The sequence below is a fragment of the Pinus tabuliformis genome, chromosome Q, assembly GCF_031772625.1.
Source record: "Pinus tabuliformis cultivar Carrire ecotype Pingquan chromosome Q, CPIR1, whole genome shotgun sequence".
NCBI lineage: Eukaryota > Viridiplantae > Streptophyta > Pinopsida > Pinales > Pinaceae > Pinus > Pinus tabuliformis.
Genome location: NC_142296.1, coordinates 635,624,298 through 635,641,469, shown reverse-complemented (window position 1 = coordinate 635,641,469; position 17,172 = coordinate 635,624,298).

Here is a 17,172-nt window from a genome sequence, read left to right as displayed (position 1 = left end):
GGGTGCTGCAGTGGTTCGATTCTCTGACAGTTACTTCGACTGGCTAGAGGGCCAGCTTTTTGTGATACAAGACTTTCCATATGCCGGAATGGATTTCAGAGGTGATCCGGACATGGTTCTTCCACAGGGAGAACAATGGGATGACAGAGGTACTTTCATTTTCACAAGTTTTCTAATTATGTATTTTTTTATTTTTCATATATATCGTCTCAAAGTAACAGTAAAATTTTAAAAATGCAGATGTTGGACCACAGCGTCCAGCCAATCTCCGGCCTTACGACAGACGACATCCAGCTGCACCGGCACCGGCCTTACAGGATGCGACAGCAGAAGTACTAGCCGATTTGGAGCATGATCTAGAGCGTCTCACGGCAGATATACCTGAGACTACTATGGATGACATTCCAATGAGGCTTCAGCGCTTCGTGGTTGCAGTCCCTGGACCGTTTAGGAGATTTCTGCGCAAGATAGCCCGCGCAGTGGTGTCGTACAGAGAGCACCACCAGTGATTGACTAGTCACTTTTGTAGTCACATGTGACATTTTTGACTTTTTGCACTATCATTTTGCCGATCATAAGGTGTGTTAAACCTATGATCGAAGACGATGTATATATTTTTGGACACACTTCTATCTATATCTATATATCACTATTATCGGCTTATCTTGTTTAACATGTATGATGAAATGTCTTTAAATTTACTTGCATGATTATTATAAATGTCTGTCCAACACTTGAGAAGCAATTGCATCTGCTAATGTATTCAAAGACCTTGGAATATGTTGATATTCAATGTAATCAAATTCACGTTCCAAGAGACGCACTCTCAAAAACAACCTTAATAACACAGGATTTCTAATGGCATAAACTCTATTAAGCTGTAATACAACAAGTTCAGAATCTAACCTCACTATCAAACGTCGAATTCCAAATGAAATAGATTCGGATAATAATTCAACCACTGCACTGTATTCTGCAATGTTATTCGTTGTTTGACCGAGGCTTACCCCATGCATAGAAACTAACTCGTCAGAGGGCGAATAGATAACCCAAGCTGCGGAAGAGATATTCCGTGTACTACGACAAGCACCATCAGCAAATCCAATGTATGTTTGGAGAGGCGTCGACATCTACAATATCAAGAGTAAAACCAAGATGAGCCAAAATAATGACGAAAAACCACACTTGCTAAGCTAAGCACACTGACTAAACTAACACACTTGCTAGCTAGAAAGGAAATCTAACCTATCTAAAAATTTCTCCATCCACCATTTTAAGCATAATACCTCTTTAGGTAAAGTCCATTTCTGGGTTTGCCCAAAGAGTCCCCATCAAAATCAACTAACTCATAAGCCCCTTTTGCTAGCTTTCGCTTTACAATGTAGGGCCCATGCCACATGGGAACGAATTTTCCAGCACCTAGCTTATCGTTCGCTTGATCATATAATAGTACTAGGTCTCCTTCCGAAAAACTTCGAGGGGTTACATTTTTATCGTACTGAGCTTTCATTCGTTTCGCGTGAGTCTCGATAGCTAAAGTAGCGTCACGTCGAGTCTCATCTAATTTAGCTAAGTATAACAACCGTTTCTCCTCTTCGGAAGTAGCTGGAAGTAATTCGACAGCCATTTGAAGTGATGGGATTTCGCACTCAATAGGTAACACAGCTTCTAAGCCATAAACTAGCTGAAAAGGGGTGAAACCTGTTGAATTTTTCACTGAAGTTCGATATGCCCATAGTGCCGAAAATAACATGTTATGCCAATTCGTTCGATGGATACCAATGATCCGTCGAATCATGACGACTAGAACTTTGTTGATTGACTCAACCAAACCGTTGGCTTGCGGATAATAAGGTGTAGAGCTATCGTGGCGCAAACCAAGCTGGCTTGTAAGTTCAGTCATCATGACATTTCGAAAATGGCTTCCATGGTCCGTAATGATTGCTTGTGGGACACCAAACCTAGTTATGATATGATTGAATACGAAAAGTGCAGCTGTCTTGCCGCTTGCGTCGAATGTAGGCATCGCCTCGGCCCACTTAGTAAAATAATCAACCGCAAGGATGATATACGCATGCCCCCCGGCCGAGTGAGGGTTACAAGTAATAAAGTCAATGCCCCATTTGGCGAATGGACCAGCGGCAATTATAGGGTGGAGAGGAGCAGGTGGAGCGCGCATCTTGCGATCAAACACTTGACAGTTGTGGCATTTTCTGACGGCAAGGATACAATCTTTAAACATAGACGGCCAGAAATAGCCAGCGCGCAACACCTTCTGAGCTGTGGCATACCCAGACATATGACCGCCACATGCTCCAGAGTGACAATCATTCAAAACTCTCTCAGCCTCATCGTGAGTTAAACAACGTCGAAAAACTAAGTCTGCCCCCAGGCGATAAAGTGTATCTCCAATAATTCTGTATTGCTGGGATTGAAACCGAATTTTTCGACGGTTTTCCTTGGAAGTTTCAGGCCGAAAGGTTTGGGTTTGGAGATAGATGATTATATCCCCATACCACGGATCTACAGTGCTAATAAGAAACAAAGATTCGTCCGCAATGGACTCCTCTGCCACAGTCTCTGTGTCAGCACTCGGGAAATCACACATCAATTCCGCAAAGACTAAAGATTTCTTAGACTTGGACTTCTCAAACTCCAAGTCGAACTCTTGCAGGATGACGATCCATTTAGAGTACTTGCCCCCTAGCAGTTGTTTTGTCAAGATATAAATCATAGGGTTGCAATCCGAAATAACAGTAGTTTTGCGGAGAAGAATGTAGTGACGAAAACGCTGGACAGCTTGAACGGCTGCCAGGGCCAATTTCTCCACATGTGAATATTTTAACTCAGTTGGATTTAAGGTTCTGCTAAGGTAATATATCACATGCTCTGCTTGAATTCATCTTCTTGAACTAACACCATTCCAATGGTGGAATGCGAAGCTGCGAGGTATAAGAAGTAGTCCTGGTTGTAGTTGGGAGGATGCAATAACGGTGCATGGGTCAACGCGTGTTTTAGTGCATCAAAAGATTGTTGAGCAATCTCGTCCCAAAAGAATTGTACGTTCTGTTTCAACAACCGTGTAAAACCTTTAGTGACCTCGGCGTAGTTAGGGATGAATCGGCGTAAAAAGTTTGCTTTCCCTTGCAAACTTTGGAGTTGGCGCAAACTCGAAGGAGGAGGCAATTGGATGATAGCCTCGACTTTCGAGGGATCGACGCGAATGCCGGTTTTGGAAACAACAAATCCCAGCAATCGACCTGTTTCTATACAGAAAACACACTTGTGGGGATTCAACCGAATTCGATAATGCCTACACCTCATAAAGATTGCTCGTAGGTGGACAAGGTGATCAGCTCGGTGTAAAGAATGAGCAGGCAAATCATCGAGATAGGGTTGCACAATGTGCTTGATGTCATGAAATGCATAAGACATGGCCCGTTGAAAAGTAGCACCGGCATTCTTAAGGCCAAAAGGTAATTTGCAATAAGCAAATGTCCCCCATGGACAAATGAATGCCGTTTTTGGTTGATCGGCAGGTAGAATATTGATTTGATTATAACCGAGAAACCATCCATGAAGGAAAACATCTCACTTCCGGCACAATCATCAATAATTTGATCGATATAAGGCGTAGGATAGTTGTCTTTTGGACAAGCTCGATTGATATCCCTATAATCGATACAGATTCTTATTGTTCCTTGTTTTTTATTGACGGGAACAATATTCGATACCCAATCCGTTAACGGGATCGGATAAATGAAACCTGCTTTCAACAGCTTTTCGACTTCGGCTTTGATTGCAGCTGCTTTTCGAGGGTGAATCTGACGCAACCGTTGCCGAATGGGTTTAGCATCCGGGTAGGTTTTGATTTCATGAACAACAATGGCAGGATCGATTCCTGGCATTTCTTCGTAGGACCAGGCAAACACGTCGCGGAATTCTTGGAATAGGGCCTTGTAAGTTTCAATTTCTTCGTCAGTACATGCGGCACCTATATGAATGTTCTCCTTGATTCCGGGCTTCACTGAAATATCAATGGGAATAGTACGAGAAATATTCCCTAAATTCAGCTCTGAATCAGAATGTTTCGTTGGATCCTGAGCGTCTTTGACATATTCAGCGGTAAAGATAGATGAAAAATCATTTTCAAAGACATCATCCTTAGGTAAAAACGAAGATCTGTGATGGAGATCGTCCCATGGTAGATCATCTACACTTAGGATTTCGCGAAGTTGTTCGTCAGATGACACTTCTTCGGGAAACGTTATCCGTTCTAAGGGTGAGGTGAAAAGTGACTCTTCACTGACCACATTCATTTGGTCGGTTGAATGAAAGTCGGTAAAAGACATAAGAGCTTCATAAGCAATCTCATACGGACTCAACGGCATAACATCACCGAGTGAGTCTAGCTCAGAGTCAGAGGGAACATACCAAGGATCATCATAAATAATGTTTTCTGACGTGATCATATGAATTGTTGCGAACGAAGGGTCTGCATTGAGTGGAGGGAGAGGAAAAGTTCCCAGTAAACCGGAATCCTTAACTAAACCTACACCAATGTCCCTATAAGGGATTGTCGTTTTACCAACATGCTGGATAGTTTCTAAAGAGGTTGGGTCGGATGAAAAGTATGTCAGCTGATCAATAGTCACGATCTTACCGTTATGTGGAAACTTAATGACTCTGAAGACCGATGAAACGACCGCTGTCATAGCATATGACCAACTTCGACCCAAAAGAAGGTTGTAGTCTAGAGGGGCATCAACCACTTCCACATCCAGACTAACGGTTTTACCTTCGACCCCTATAGGCAATTCTTGTAGAATACCAAACGGACGGAACCCACGGCCATCAAAGGCCTTAAGGATGGTGGGGGATTGGTTCAACGAAGGAGAACCAAGCGATCTCCAACATTGAATCGACATAATACACGTAGAAGCTCCCTCATCAATCACAGTCCGATGAATAGGCCTGTTTTTGACTATCACTGGAATTTGGAAAGCCATTTGATGGGGGAGACGCGGTGTACTACTTTCTAGATCAAAGATCATTAGGTTCGGGTCCTGAACATCGACAGCTCCAATAGCCGACAAAAGCAATTTTCGTTGCGCTGGACATGATTGCAGCACTTCGAGTGCCGACATTGCTGAAGGTGAAACAGCTAAATCTTCAACAATGTTGTAATTCTGGGCTGCTCTCGCATGTGGATTGAAAGCAGACCTTCGAAGTACACCCTTGGCGGGCGGCTTAATCACTAAGTCTGGGTTAGGTTTTTCGATCTGTAGTGGATCGGAACCAGGAGCTGAGGTTGATGGGTTAGAGTTAGAAGATTCTGCTTCTTTACCATCAACAGGAGCCTTACTACCATAATCTTGCGATCGAGTCGCAATCCTGACATGAGACATCATCAAAATGGGTTCTTCACTGGCATTCGAAGAAGAACCTATCATCTTATTTTCCTGCTCGGGGAATGGATTCTTTAACACAGCAGGAGTCGGAGAACCTTTAACTATTTTCACTACCTCGGCCCGATGAGGGCAGTCTCTCGTAAAATGATCTTCTTCACAAATGAGACAAGGATAACGAGGTTTGCGCTTTTCGTCATTAGTTTCCGACTTTTCCGTTTTCTCCTTTGGAGCCTTGTCTGCTTTAGCCTTCTTCTTTCCTTTCTTCTTTCCACCGTTTTTGGATTTGGCCGTAGATGACTCTACAGCGTGAATGTCGGCGGTAAGTTCAGGAGGAGAAGACTCTCCTGTCGGAGAATCAGGCAAAGTGATAATTGGAGTATTGGAGGTCTTGGAAGACTTCTTCTTACTCTTCGTAGTCACGATACCGATCATACCATCAGCGGCATGAGATCCCGAAGGAGCAGCAGCGATTTGGTTTGACTTTGGAAGATCCGGAATTTTCTCGTGTAACGTACCCGACTGAGTGTAAACTAAGTCAAGGTATTGTGCCTGAGCAATGACTTGCTCCTCAGTAACTACGCCGGCCTTAGCTACATCTTCAGTAATTCTTGGTAATAATGATTTTACAAACCATTCAGCTAAAATTTGGTCCGGGATAAAAACTTTCACTAATCTCCTTCGACGTCTCCACTCATGGATGTGATCAGAAATGTACGTGGATGTCGATTGTTTTAGCGAAGTTAATAATTCTGTACCATTATCGTATCTGACTGGTAACTGAAAATGAGTTAAGAATGAAGTAGCTAACTGGCTAAAGTTGTAAAAAGAAGCCCGTGGCAACTCAATGTACCACTTGGCTGCGAGACCAATGAGTGTACGCTGGAAAAGACGTAAGCGGATAGAATCATCTGAGATGGAATTTGATGCACACCAGAGGTGGTAAGTCATCACGTGATTAGACGGATCCTCTCCAGACTTACCTTCGAACTTGGGTATATCGCTGGGCAACTTATTTGGCATTGGCGGCCAGAACGGAAGATATTGAATTGGATCGTTCGTTAGGCGCGTCAAGTCGGGTAAATCTAAAGTCGCAATAAATGGTAACTGCCGGTTAGGATCTCTAAAACTCTGAGTCACAATACCAGCCCCAGGAGGAGGATATCCAGGATAACTAGGAACAGGATTCGCATTGGGGATATTATATCCTCCTGGAAAACCAGGATTAACCGGACCGTACTGGGGTTGTTGAGGTGGTTGATAATTGTACCCAGGATACGGTTGATACTGGTAAACCGGTTGTTGGGCAGCTTGACCAGGTTGATACTGTCCCTGGTACGGAGGTTGAACAAATTGAGGTTGAGTAGTAACAACCGTACTTGTACCAGGTTGACCTGCAGGCATCTGGACTGTGGTTTGAACCGTGGGTCCAGACAACGGTACAGATGTCTGAGGAACGGTTACAGGGACAGTAGAAACCGGAGCTGCCGATACTCCAGATGTAAGCATGGTAGATGAAGCGGTAGTTGCTGCAGCCGTGTGAGGTGGAGTACTCGGTGCAATTGGCGGCTGAGTAACTACAGAAGTTACAGGGGTCTGAACACTTGACTGGACAGGTTGCGGTTGCTGGGGTGGACCAGGAACTGCAGGTTGTCCTGCTTGAGGTACCGACTGTATACTTGGTTGCGACATCTGTTGACCCTGTGACGGATCCCATGTTAACATTCCAGGGTATTGACTCGTAACAGGTTGAGGATACTGAGATCCATAGCCGTATTGAGGATAGGGTTGATAACTGTAAGGTGTAGTCCCATATGATTGCCCTTGAGGTGGTTGATAACCTTGACCAGGGTATTGACCCGTAGGTTGATAACCTTGAGGTAAATACGAATACTGGGGTTGACCTTGACCTTGAGGTTGGTATCCTTGAGGTTGATACCCTTGGGGTTGATACCCTTGGGGTTGCCATCCTTGAGGTTGCCATCCTTGAGGTTGATACTGATACTGAGGTTGACTTTGGGGTACATATTGAGGCTGGGGTTGATACCCTTGGGGTTGATACCCTTGAGGTTGCCCCCCAGTCACAAATGAAGTACCTTGAGGTTGCCCCCCAGGCATTAACGAAGGTTGCCCCCCAGGCGGTAATTGGCCACCTTGAGGTTGGTTAATGGGAGTTGAACCTGACATCATATAAACTTCACCTATACTCAATGGTACATTACCACTGTTTCCAACTAATAACCCATGATCAACAGGTTGAGGAGATGCTCCCGCAAAGGTACCAGAAAGTGACTGATACCCAGTAGGAACAGAAGGACCGCCATGTAAAAATGATTCAGGACTTTGCGAAAACACAGACGACTGACCAGACATATTTACAGGAGAATGAATTCCTCTAGGTGGAACCGGAGTACGAGGTGTAGAAAAACCTACTGAGTTGTCTAAAAAATTGGTTAATGCAAGGTACCAAGATTCACTTCTAGGAGGACTGTAAAAGATGGATTCACGCTCCCTTAGATCAAGGGTAATTAGATCTTCAGAATCAGAAACGCCTATTTCTTCCTCTGGAACAAGTTCTTCTATAGCAATTAATCCAACAGGAAGATTTTCGGTGATAATTCTTTCTATTCTTGGTGAATCAGGAACACTAGGAGTTGGAGTAACAGGTTCTGAAATTTCAGGTTCTTCGCCTGTTTCACTGGCAGATGAAAAACTACCAGCAAGCTCGGAAACTGTAACAGCTTCGGGATTGTAACCTGTTTCTAATCTTTGGTAATCTGGATGGACTACCAAAGAAGATTCTCCTTCTTCAGGTGAACCTACTTACTGCCACTAGGAGTTACAAGGACCTTTAAACCCTCTAAATAACTGGGGTCGTCTCGAGGAGGTGAACCCCTAAGTTCACGGGATCTTCTCAACAATTCGGCCACAGATACAACTTCAGGAGACTGGCCCGCAATACGACGGGACCTTCTCGGTAATTCCGCCACAATTAAAGATTTTAACTACAACACACGAAAACAAAGTAAAAAATTTCAAATCAAACCACCTAAAGTCTTCTAAAGAACCAATCAAATTTGAAGCACACGCCTAAATAATCTAGAGCGTCAAACCACACACAAACAGTAGTCTTCCGGACCAAAAGCGCTAGTTGGTGATTAGGCCCAACCTCGCAGGATTCAGTACAGAAATAGTGGGTGGAACAGTTACCCCGGCAACCTGCTTAATGAATAGACTGGACCAAGTTCCTCCACTTTAACCGTCTCGAAGTGAAGCGAACCCCCCAGAAAATCCAAGTGAGTATAACCGACGTCTGCTCCAGGTACAGTGGGACCTTCCCTCCACCGTCACCTTGGGTAGAATCCTAGATATTATGGCCACTAAGGTTACCAATCACAACAATTACACCTGGGGGAACAGTCTAAACTCCGACAGCACGCAAGGGCAGAGTAGCAAGCTCCAATCCCCTTACCGGCTCCTTGACAACAATCCAAGGTTTACCGATAAGTGACCCCTGGCTCCTCGACAATGGTTAATCCGAGGTTTACCGTTTGTAATACGTACTGCCTGGCGTCGTTCCCAACGAGGGAGGAATGATCCCCTCACTGGTTCGGACACGAGCTCGTGTTTCTCCTTTAAGAGGAGCTTTCCCAGAATGTAACTGAAACAATTGGATTTGTTCTACTCAAGATAGACTATCTGTTTGGTTTTGTAGTCTTGGAGAGTTAAGTACTCACCTACTCCAAGACCCTAGCCTAAGCTATGTTGGTGCTTCAGAGCCCTAGAAAAATAAAGATTACTAGATTGATTTTAATTTAAGCGTTACTTTTAAGGTTGTTTCTTAAGTCAAAAGGTGATGGAAGTGAAACTAGTGGTATGTTGACTCGACTCGAAACCACTACAAAATGCACCTAAAATGATTTATCCACTACTTTACTTTTTCGATGAATTGCTTAACTAAAAAGTTGAGAGAATGCAATCCTTATAAAAGCAACTTCTTAATTGAAGACAATCAAAGAAACAATTCGTTTTTCTTTTCCAAGCATAAAAACATAACTTCTCTTTACATGCACGAAAAAACTCTTTTCTTCTTTTGAAAACAAAAAGCTACTTGAAACAAGACTTTTAAGAAGATGTTTTTGTATTTTTCTTTTAATAAAGCAAATAAATCTAATATAACCAAAAATCAATCTTAACAACTCTTAAAATCTATGAAAATGCACTCATAAGCAAACTAAAGGCAAATTTACTCTAAGCAATCTTAACGAGGCCAAAACTAACAATGATTATTTCTAAGGTGTTTTACTTGATCACAATCAAATCAAGGACTAGCTTATTGCAGAACCAAAAACTAGTCAAAACAAAATTCTAATCTTTTTGTCCTTTTTGAAAATGGAAATCAATACTTTAAAAACAAGCAATTCGAAATTTGACCCAAAACAACTCAAATGACAAGTTGCTCAAACAAGGAGACTTTACGGCAGGCTCAACTTCTAAGAAGGTTGACTAACCAGAGATATCTAAGGCTGGAACAACTTTCTAAGCTCAAAGTTACTACAAAGCCTTTCCAAAAATCAAACCCTAGGTCTAAACTTCGTTGAAAACCACTAAAACACTCAAAGCTCACAAAACCAGTTCAGGTAAGAATTCTTGACAGGGTACTAAAGGATCTGGGCAGAAAACACTAAGAAAAAACAAAATCTAAAAGTAATTTAAGGCAAAAATGGAATTTTCTTAACTTTTACAGGAAGACGCAGGCCAGCAGTTGTCACAGGTGCGACCCCGCACTGTGCAGTCGACAACAGCGCGTCCAAGGACGCACTGTGCAGCACACAGAGACTGCGTCTTTCTGGAAAAAGGAAGAAAAACTAAAGCCAACTAAAGCTACAGCTAAGCCACCCAAATACTAATTCTCACAGTCAAAAACCAGAAAATAAAAATGATTTTCTCAAAGCAAAGTTCATATAAAGGAAAAGACTCTCTCATTAATGGATTCCCCAGTGGAGTCGCCAATTTGTCACACGGAATCTGTCAAGGGTGCGGACACGACTGACCTTCCTAGAAGTCTAAGACATTCTAATGACAAACAAGACAAAATGGAGTGATCTTTCTCTAAATACACCTTTTACAACATGAAAACTACAAGTGTTTAGGCTTACCTTATTCCAAAACGCTGTTGTTGAAGTCCGTTCTTGACGATCCGGATGAGCTCCTCCTTCAAGTCAATTCCTGCAACCACAAACAATCAAACAATTACCAAGCACTTGCATTTCATATAATAAAACATATATTCAACATGCAGACCAAGGAACACATGAAATAACTCATTAACATAAGCTATTGAGAAAAATAAACCAGTTTGTATTAATAACGAAACAAAGAAACTCTTACAACCTGGCCTTGGTGTTGTGCAAGTTCCTCCCAGGGTCCATCAAGGGTTTTCCTCTACTTTGACAAAGCTCACCCTCTCCCAAGTAGAATCAAGTGAAGACAATCTCTCCTCACAAAGGCTCTAATGGAAGACCTAAATCCTGCAGCATTTACCCAAAGAAAATGTATAGCTCCAACCTCTCCTCCTTCTGGCTCAATGCCTTCATTTATAGTGCTGTAAAGAGGTTATTCAGGTCCACTATCAATGGGATCATCCCCCTCTATGGGTGGGATAGCTCCCTTATTGATGGGATAGGTTCCCCCTTAATAGAGATATATGAACCAACTGGAGGCGCATCCATTTCATCAAACCGACCTCTAGAATGTTCTAGAAGTAACCACAAGTAACTTTTTCAAGATAAAACTCGCGCATTTTGCCTTTTACAGAGGGACGCACCTGTCCCTTAACATACAGAGCGTCCATGGACGCATATTTTGTGAACATGATCAGCGTCCCCGCAGGTAAGGCTAGAGAGAACCTGCGACCCCAGAGATAAACATGATTTTTACAAGACTTTCTCTCTTCTTTGAGTTTGAGATGGATAACAGAGGCATGAGACTTGCCTAAGAGGGTAGCATGACTTGTTGATTGGAGCCATACTAACTGTAAGTAGTCAAGGTGACATTTTTTAGTGTAACAACTAGCCACTTAAAAATTCAAGAAAAGTGACACTGGCCTCCATTCTGGAGGCAACAAATGCATAGTAAATAATGAAATTCCTCTCTTGAAATTATAGGCGATTGGGCCATGATAAACAGATCTCTAAAGTTAAATATCTAATAAAAAAGGAAATTTCAACCATCCTCCTACTTTAGGAGATGAATTTTGGGGATGAGAGTCCTTCCAAAAAATTTCAAAATTGTGGAAGAATTGTGAGCTTAGAGTCACTGGATCATGCATGGCTTCTAGGGGGATTTGTTCGATTTTTTCGCTACCTTTGTTTTCAAGTAGATTGACTCACATTTGGTGCCTCATTGGTTGTTGTTTTGCCTACTTCATCTCCCATCAAACAAGGTGTAATCTTGTTAATGTATATGTGCCTATTTAATATACTGAAAAGATCAATTGTTGGGAATCTCTCTTAGATGTCAGAGACTCTCCTTGGGGTTGAGATTGTATTATGGCAGGGGATTTTAATACAAACCCACATCCTTGGGGGTGGGGGGGGGGGAGGATTATCCCCCATTCATGATAATTTTCAATAAATTTTAGAGGATCTAATTACTTCACTATATCTAATGGATATCAAGTCGACTACCAACAATTTAAATGGAATAATAACAAATCTAACCTAGGTCTTATTGCAGCCCACCTAGACAAATTTTTAGTTTCCTATTCCTTTTAATCTCAATCCTTTTATGTCTCCTCTCATATTCTTCCCAAGGAAAGTTTATATCATTAGCCAATTTCTTTTGAAGTATCACAAACAACAAACTATGGGTCGTTTCCCTTCCACTTCTCCCCTCTTTCAATCCAAAGGGAAGGTTTCTCAAATTTGGTAAAGGAAACATGGATTAGGTGGAAAATTGGTTCTCCAATTACCATATTAGAAAAATTAAAATGATGTTAGCCATTAAGTAGTCTATAAAAACAAATATTGAAGACAGGGCCGGGGGAAAAAAATGGATAAATAAAATATGGAAGAAGGCCAAAGGAAAATAGAGTAGGGAACTAGCACAAAGGATCTTTTGCAATATGAGCAAGAAAAATTCAAGGTATTCCATCATGCGCTTATATTAGAAGAGGGAGAATTTTGTCTCAAGTCCCACAGATTATGAATTCTAGTTGGAGATCGCAACACCAAGTTCTCCCATAGCAAGGTCAAAGGCACAAGTTTAGAGGTATAATATTAAATCTACTAGAATGGATGGAGTGTAGATCAAGGACTTCAAATGGATCCAAAAGGAAATTTTTTTATTTCTTTAATTCACTATACTTTACCCAACTTGTACCCAATTCAAAGGTTGTCCAGTATATGTTAAATCACTACAATAAATCCTCTGACTAGCTTCCTCTTTAGCTCCCTTTTTTTCTTCCACTAACTACTTTAGTGTACTTTTCTCCACATTTTTGAAAAAACCAACACTATTATTGGGACAGCACCAATTTTGGATTTTTTTTCATCGACTACATCTCGTCGGTGCTAAATTGCATCGACTTTATCGCTGACCTAAACACCTAGTTTAACCTCTTCTTTAGCGCCTTTTGTAGATTCATGTATAGCTTCTTTTGTAACATCCTATTTTTCTCCTCTTTATGGCATTGATTTTAGCATCCATTTTAGATTCCTTTTTAGCCACAGATGAATATTTCACAACATTGATCCAGTCACTTTCCTTATACATCCCTACATCATCATAACGGTAAGCTAAGGTAGGTACATTTTATTGTAATTTACTTGTAGGATTTGGATTTAAGGGATGATATGACTTTTTCTATTACACATGTCGAGGACAACTTTTGTAATTAAGTTGGGGGGAGGAGCCTCCCATATAAATCATATCATACACTGAATGTACCCCAATTTGGTAATTACCATCTAGTTGACATGAAATACACTTATTCTAATTTGATAATTACCCACTATCGTCATTACTGCCACTGTCATTTTTTAAAATCACTGTGATAAGTAACCTTAATTATAAAATCATTCTGGAAATAATTCTTGGTAGTTGTCATTTATCATGAAAATCCTTAACTAAATGAAAGGGTAACCTTAATTATTCCCTACCTTAATCATTCCCTACCCATTGCAAAATTTCATTCGAATGATATTCTCTACCCTAGCAAGTGTTTCTATTTACCAAGTGCAACCCTATAACAATTTCTAAGTAGTAACAGTCTCTAAAATAACCATGGGAGGAGCGATAATCCATCATGAACCAAAATCCATTGATGCACTGCTACACCATCCAAAAGCCCTAGAAATATTTAGGAATGCAAGTGGTTAGTCTACTTTGAAAAGATCTAGCGTTTTAGCAAACAAATTGCTATGGAACTTGTGTAGGCTCTACATAAGCAACATTCAAAGGTTATAGGATTCAAAATTGTTGTTACATAGGATATAATTTCTAAGGTGACAGGTTTACCTCAGACAGGGGCTTGCTGGTTTTCTAGGAAAATAGCAATTCCAACAGCTAGGGAAACATTTCAACAACCATTAGAGGAAGTAAGGAGTGAGAGGAGAGGTATTGATAGAAAATACCTTCCTTACCCTTGGGATGATGTGGCTTTCTTTATTCAAAATTTCTTTACTTGTGAGAAACGTTTTGGGATAATATTCAATTATCATTTCAGTTATTGGCACATCTTCGTAATGGACAACTGATAAATTTTCCTTATTAATTGCTAAAATATTTACAACATATCTCATATGTGATGCATATGGAAAAAAATCCAAATACCTACTTAACCAACTGTGTGCTCATCAAGTTAATCATAATTCATTCACTGCAATAGCAAGGAAGCACATGGACTGGTTTATTAGCAAAGTCACATGCACCAGCCACTAATAATAGAGGAAAGTGAAAGTGAAAAACATGAGGTAAGTGCTGAAAAGAAACTAGAAGATAGAGCAATTACACCTCCCAAACAAAGAAGAGTAGCTACACTTCCTAGACAAATAAGAGTGATTACACCTCCTATACCCCATCGCAGAAACCCTAAGAGATGGAGTTCCATAAGAACATAAGTTGGTACATCCATTGAAATCAAAATAGCATGAACTAATGAACTTGTGGATATATATAGTAGACAATCTAAGGATAGTTATTATGGATGCTATATTGAGGAAAAAAGGCTTGAGGCAGATATTGATGAAATAGGGGCACCTAGAACAATGTCAACTGAAGAAGGGGTTCCTAAAACATAAATTCCCAGGGAATCTAAGGAAGTATTTGAAAAATATACTCCTATACAAACTGGGGTGAAAAAAAAAAAAGAAAATTGAAGAAGCCATTGGGTGGAAAGAATCCCAAGAAGAGAGTGTTGGTATTGGTTACACCATCAACTACCCCTATATCTAAGGAATGTACTAATAAAACAGAACTAAAGGAGTCTAATGGATAGAAGGAAGAGAAAGAAGAAGAATTTGTAAAATAACATACCCAGACACTTGAAGTTCATGTTGTTCCACCTAAATCAAAGGAACCTGAAGAACAATAGAAAGAGGAGAAGCTAAAAAAGGAAAAATAATATGTCTCTTTACTAAGTAAGTTTGAACATGACCTCCTTATTCAACTAATTAATAAATTGGAGGAAAATGAGAATTTAAGGAAGCTTACCATGGTTAAAGGGCAACTTCAGTCTAGAAAACAAAATGTATTAGAAACCTTGGCAGAAGTGGCAAAAGTAATGTCGCTTAGATTAATAATGTAATGGATGTAAGAAAATGCTGGAAGAAGAAGATTGTGAAAGGCCAACCACTATTTCATTTGGAATTCAAGTTGGTGAGCAAGATGAAGAATTCCAAATTGATTTTCCACAAGAACTCGTTGAATATGTTGTTGTTACACAAAAATCAAGAATTGAAGCAAAGCGGGATGGAGTAAAACAATGTGTTATTCCACAAGAACCTATTTATGATGCTACTATTACATAAGAACCAGTAGCTAAAATATAGTAAACTGAAATATAATGGGTCGTTGCTCCAAAAGAACCTATTGACGATGTTGTTGCCACACAAGAACCAACAGTTGAGATAGTGCAACTAATGGAGAAAGGGTATGAAGAGATGCTTCAGGAAACTACTGAAATTTTTCGTTTAACAGTAACAAAAATAACTTAGTTGAAACCCGCAGAGTCATTCAATTCAATATTTTTTATTGAGGAATTGGAGAAGTGGAGGAAATTAAAAATCTCACTAAAAGTTGAAGCTCTTCCTCTCAAACAACATAAGGAATTTTTTGATAATATGAAGAGGACATGGGATGAAAAATTAAAAATTCAGAACTTGGTGAGGATTCAAAAAGAAAGGAAGTATGCAATGTTGCAAGTGGAAGAATTTCAAAAGGAAGTACAACTGTTACAGTAGGAAAATGAGTCTATGTATGAACTTGTTCACAATATATTGAGTTGTAGACCTCCTTCTTAGCCTTATACCCTATTTTTGCAAGAAAAGTGTTTCCTTTTTCGATTAACAAACCTCAAGGAGAAATGACCATATGAAGTAAGGGAGGCTTAAGACTTTCTAGAAACTGTCCTGAAGGCCACTTTTCTAGAGCAACATCTACTATGTGAACTATATCTACATGATTGTGTTTGTTTTGGTGAAAGATATCTTAATCTCACACCATACATTGGAGATGTTCAATTGAGAGCCTTTGTGTCTTTTGTGCAAAATCATGTTAGTTGCAAAGTTTTCCATGATACTATAACAACTAATGAAAAAAGAGTAAAATTTCTTATTCAAAATGAACCAAGGTCTGTTGAAAGAGTCTTGAGGCTCTATAGCAGGATATGGTAGTATCGAAACACCAAGAAGATGCTAATGGAGTTCATAAACAAGGTTTTGGAGGGATTGTCTTAGAAGCATCATAGGGATGAGACGAGATACATGGGATGGGAGTAGACTTAGATGGGTCACTTGAAGGAAGGATTTAAGAGATGAGTACCGTTATTGTTTTCTAAGATTTAACCAAACACTCTCTAGGGTTTTTCATTATGTGGAGTGCATTATGAGATGTGAGACTAGTTGGATTGGACTTAGGTTCAAATTTCCTATTATTTGGCTCCCTACCTATGAGTATCAACATTCATATAGTCTTACTGATATATTATTGGAAATGGAATTGGTTCTTTCCCAAGGCTACAAAGTAGATTCAAAGGATACTACAGGAGCCTACAATTTTTCAGAATTTCCCTCTTACCACATTAGGAACCGCTTAGAAGGGTCTACATGAGGACATGAAAATACTTAAGTTGGGGGAGATGTTTGGATGTGAAATTGGCATCATTTTGCACTCATTTTCCTACCTTTTCTTTACCCTTTTTTATTCTCGAGGCCATACTTGCCACTGCAAATACCATTATCAACCTAGGTATGTATCGTTTTGTATGGCATCCTCATGATCCAAATCTACTTGTAATTTGGCATGAGAACTATTGTTTTAAGCTATTTTTCTCATAAAAATGGCAACTAGAATTTTACAGGGATTGTTGTCTTTTGATATGATGTTGTGGTATTACACTTTCTGGTTTTGCCTTGTCATGAACAAGACAAGGACTCGTTGAGCATTGCTATTACACATGAAGATCTATTTTTGATGCATTGACCTCCTTCAATTTGGTCAAAAGATAGTTTGAGAATCAAAGGAGAAGTTTATGGACAACGCA